This window comes from Penaeus japonicus, unplaced genomic scaffold (genome assembly GCF_977035675.1).
Source record: "Penaeus japonicus unplaced genomic scaffold, GWHDUDI00000001_assembly GWHDUDI00000034, whole genome shotgun sequence".
NCBI classification, from domain to species: Eukaryota; Metazoa; Arthropoda; class Malacostraca; order Decapoda; family Penaeidae; genus Penaeus; species Penaeus japonicus.
This window is the reverse complement of record NW_028234436.1, coordinates 8970629-8975628: the sequence shown is the minus strand read 5'-3', so window position 1 is coordinate 8975628 and position 5000 is coordinate 8970629.

Genomic DNA, 5000 nt, shown 5'->3' with positions numbered 1-5000 from the left:
GAAAAATAACCGAGATATATTATTTTGAAAATAATTAAAAACGATTAACGGGAGAGATGATTCCACCGTCTTAACAAACATCTGACTGAAAAATATCGGCTCTGCGCATGCGCCCACCCCCCCCGCGGAAATACAAAAAAGTATCGATAGACGGCAATACTGTCACGTGATAATAATAGCACCAATAGGGAAACAATAGGTCTAACCGACAAAATGATCGACTAATCACGGACAATTGACCATAGAGTCTGGGTCTTTGCTTGAATTTCAAAATCAGTTTCGAGATGGCTACATTGTGTGCAAGACGTAGGTACACTCCGTGGGAATTCATCATGGTTTTTTTATAAAGATAACGCTGCATCACTGAAATAATTACGTGACCACGGTGCTCTGCCAATGGAAATGGAGTGCAAAAACTGTGAATTACAACCCGGCCCCTCACACGCCTCCAATTAAGGTAAGAAGTGGTAACATTCGAAGATAAAAGCCAGATGCTACGAAGTGCCCTTGGCTAGGGCAGGTTTTGGCTCCTCTCTTCTTTCTTTTATAAAATCGGTGAACCTGCCACGCAGTGGTTAAATAAGGGGGGTCCAGGGGGGGGCGAAGAAGGCGGATAGAGCGATGCGAAGCCCCCCCTTGGCTAGGGCAGACAAAAAATCGGTAAGTTCCGTGGTCGGGGTGGTGGACGTTCGTTTTGAAAAGTTACCGGCCACGGCAGTGGCCTTAAAAGTGGGGGGGTCCAGGGGTTGGTGGGGGTGGGTGAGGGGTGGGGGGGGGGGGTGGGGGGGGCGAAGGAGATATGGTTGGTGAAATGAGAATTACAAGGTTGTGCGAAAGAAAAAAAAAAGTGAACGAAGCTGACAGCCTCCCCCCCTTGGCTAGGCCAAACCCAAAAACTAGGTTAGGTTAGGTTAGGTTTATGGTTTTATGTTGGGTTTTGATTACGCAAAAAGCCCTTTAAATTTCTCCCGCGGCGCGTTCGCGCGCGGCTGTTCTATTTCGCGCTCGCGTCGCGCGTTCCCGGCGGCGCGCGTCGGTTCCGCGCGCGCCAGAATTCGTTAGTTCCGTATCGACGGTGGCGCGCGTGTGGGGAGGGAGGGAGGGGGGGTGTAACTCAACAACGAAAGGTTTCCGATGGAAATGAGTAGCGAAACTGTACAAAACAGAACGAAAGCTACCAGAAAAAATATCGTGTCGTGCCTAGAGGTTTGGTTGCGTCTTTATCCAAATTTACCGGGCTGAGAAGGGAAGTGGAAGTTGACTCAGTTGAGGGAATCAGATTTTATCACCTTTGGCTCCTCGGTATCGCATGTGAGTCAGTATACGTATGCAGGAGTATGGATTTGCTTGTGCAGACACACAAACACACACACACACACACTCACACGCACCCACACACACACAAGCGCGCACTCACACACAGACACACACAGACACACACACACACACACTCTCTCTCTCTCTCTCTCTCTCTCTCTCTCTCTCTCTCTCTCTCTCTCTCTCTCTCTTCTCTCTCGAGCTTCACGTCTCTCTCTCTCTCTCTCTCTCTCTCTCTCTCTCTCTCTCTCTCTCTCACACACACACACACACACACACACACACACACACACACACACACACACACACATACTCTCTCTCTCTCTCTCTCTCTCTCTCTCTCTCACACACACACACACACACACACACACACACACACACACACACACACACACACACACACACACACACACACACACACACACACTTTCTCTCTCTCACACATACACAAATAAACACACACACACATACTCTCTCTCTCACACACACACACACACATTCTCTCTGTCTCACACACACACATACATAGACACAAAAACACATTTATACAATCACACATATATACATTCCTTACTTTCTTTTGTCATTAACATATCTGTATGTTTATTTATTTAATTACCTATTCATTTTTTTTCTCACTTCTCTTGTTTAAGTAGTCTTTAACTGTGACAAAGGTTCAATTGTGATACAAATACGAATAATGATGATGACAGTGATAGAAGTGCTATATCTGCTCATAACAGTGATGATGATGATAATGATAGTGATAATGATGATAATGATAATGGTGATATTAACATTGATAATGATAACTAAAACAATTATGATAATAATCATCACGATTATAATCATAGTGATAATGATGATAAAAGTAATGATGATGATAATGATGGTGATAATGATAATGATGATAACAATAATAATAATAATGATATTCATAGTAATATTGGTACTACTAATAATACAAATAATGATAATAGTACTGATAATGACAATAATAAGAGAAGATAATAATAATAAGAAAAAGCGAACAAAGAGAACAATAACCAGAAAATAACAGCAATAAGAAACGAAAGAAAAAATAAAAGGAAATCAATAGAATCGAAGAAGAAAACGATTAAGAAAAAAAAAAAAACACAGAAAATAAAAAACATCAGCAAATCTTTATAACATCATAAATACTATCTATAAAAAGAGGAACACCTATCACTACAAAAAAAAAAAAAAAAAAAAAAAAAAAAAAACACGCCCGCATTTCACACTGATAGAATCCCCCGCTCTGAGATGACTGGCAAGTACCCGGGACATGTGGGGGACTACCGTGCTGAGATAACATGACTGGTTATGTTGATATGTGTGGGGATTAGTGATAGATATGCAGGTGGGATTACAGAGAGGGAGGCTTATATATATTTATTGGTTCGCGGGTGTTATGTGCACTACAAATGTGCACATATAGGTATAAATACATGTATAGACACATCTACAAGTGCTCTATACATCTACTTATACACATTCATATATACTATATGTCTCTTACCACTTCTTTCTCTTTTTGACTATCTCTCTCTCTCTCTCTATCTATCTATCTATCTATCTATCTATCTATCTATCTCCCCTCTCTCTCTCTCTCTCTCTCTCTCTCTCTCTCTCTCCCTCCCTCCCTCTCTCTCTCTCTCTCTCTCCCTCCCTCCCTCTCTCTCTCTCTCTCTGCCTCTTCACGCACGCACACACAACCCAAGAAATAGGCCAAGCGTGTATGGACATGTGCTCAGGTAAGGACAGTACATACCTGTTGATAATAGGCCTCGTCTTCGCTTCATTGCGATTCTGCGCGGAAAAGATCGGCTGTAGGGGGAGGGGCCTCCTCTTGCTTCCCCCTCCCCCTTCTCTCTCTCTCCCTCTCTCTCTCTCTCTCTCTCTCTCTCTCTCTCTCTCTCTCTCTCTCTCTCTCTCTCTCTCTCTCTCTCTCTCTCTCTCTCTCTCTCTCTCTCTCTCTCTCTCTTTCTCTGTCGCTCTCATTCTCTTTCTATTTCCTTTTATATGTCTTATCGGTTTTATTTGTCTGTTTATTTTTTATCTATTCATTTCAGTGCAATGTCTATGAAGAGTAACAATTGCATTGCGTCGTTACTATTACGCAATCATCAGTTTGCTTCCACGAAAAAAAATATTTTGTCGTCATGACAACCTGTATGCGAACGCTTAGGCTTTTTTATATAAATTCCTATTTTTTGTTTGTTTGTTTACTGATACTAATATCATTAATTTATTCTTCTATCATATATTTCAGCCAGGAAAGAATTCCACCCATGTCGATTGACACACAAAAAAAATATATATACACATGTCATTACATATTAACATCGTTTCTATGGCATACTCAATCCCCATACATCTAGTTCCATACCAAAGAGACCCACATGGCATATCATAACTGAAAAAAGGTTCAGTCACCCCTGCCTTTCCGTACTATACCGTAACTGTGTCTATGGGCGCCGTCATATAGGACTACGCAGGACGTGTACTGCATAACAGCCCGTTTGACACGAATGACAACATCCCTGACCTACAATTCCACGTGACACCCCCTCCCCCTCCCCCTCCCCTTCCCCTTCCCTCCCCTTCCCTCTCCTTCTCTTGCCCATCGTTATCACCACTCCCCCTCCCCGTCCTCCCCCCTTACCTATCTTTATTCCCCCTCCCCTACCCCCCCTACCCCCTCACTCCCTTCCGTTCCCCCCTTTACCCATCTTCGCCCTCCCCCCTTCCCCTCCCTCTCCCCACGTATCCTCTCTAAGGATTAAATGACGCGCCCTGCCTCCTGCCTCACTCCCTCTCCTCCTCCTCCTCCTCCTCCTCCCCCTCTTCTTTCCTCCCCTTATCTCTTCCAGCATCTCCCACCATCTTCCATCCCCTCCCCCCATAGCCCCATAGCCCCATACCCCTATATCCATACCCTCTACATACCCTGACTGTACTCTATACCCCATTTACGCCCCCCCCCCCCCCGGTCTAAACATCCCCTATCCCGCCGTACACGCACGCACCTACTGTGGACTACGTGTAATGCATAACAGAGCTTTTAGTGGCCGATAGACCTACGCTTTCCATACTCAGAGCTCCCCCCCTCTCCCCCTCCCCCTCCTAGTCCTTACCCATCCTTCCTCCTTGCTCCCCTCCTCCCCCCTCCCCGTCCTGCTCTCCCCCCTCCTCTTAGCCCTTACCCTCCCTTCCTCCTTACTCGCTACCCCTCCCCTCTCCCTCCCTTACCCCTCCCATCCTCCCCCTACCTCTCTCTTGTCCATTCCATCCTGTTCCTGTTTTTATTACTAAGGTTTTTATTTTCCTTTTTATATGTTGTGATTATCAATATTATTATCGACATTATCGTCATTATCATTACTATGATTACCATTATGATTATCATTGTAATAATGATATTTGATAATGTAATAATGATAATTATCATCATTAATATTATCATCTTTATTAGGATGATTAGTATCGTTATCATTGATATCATTATTAATACCATTAAAATTACATTCATTCTAATAATTATAACTAACAGTAATCATAATCATGATAATTATCACTATTATTACTTTGAATATCGTTATCATCATTGTTATCTTTATGTTTCTTTTCTTATCGTTATTATGATCATTATCATCATTATT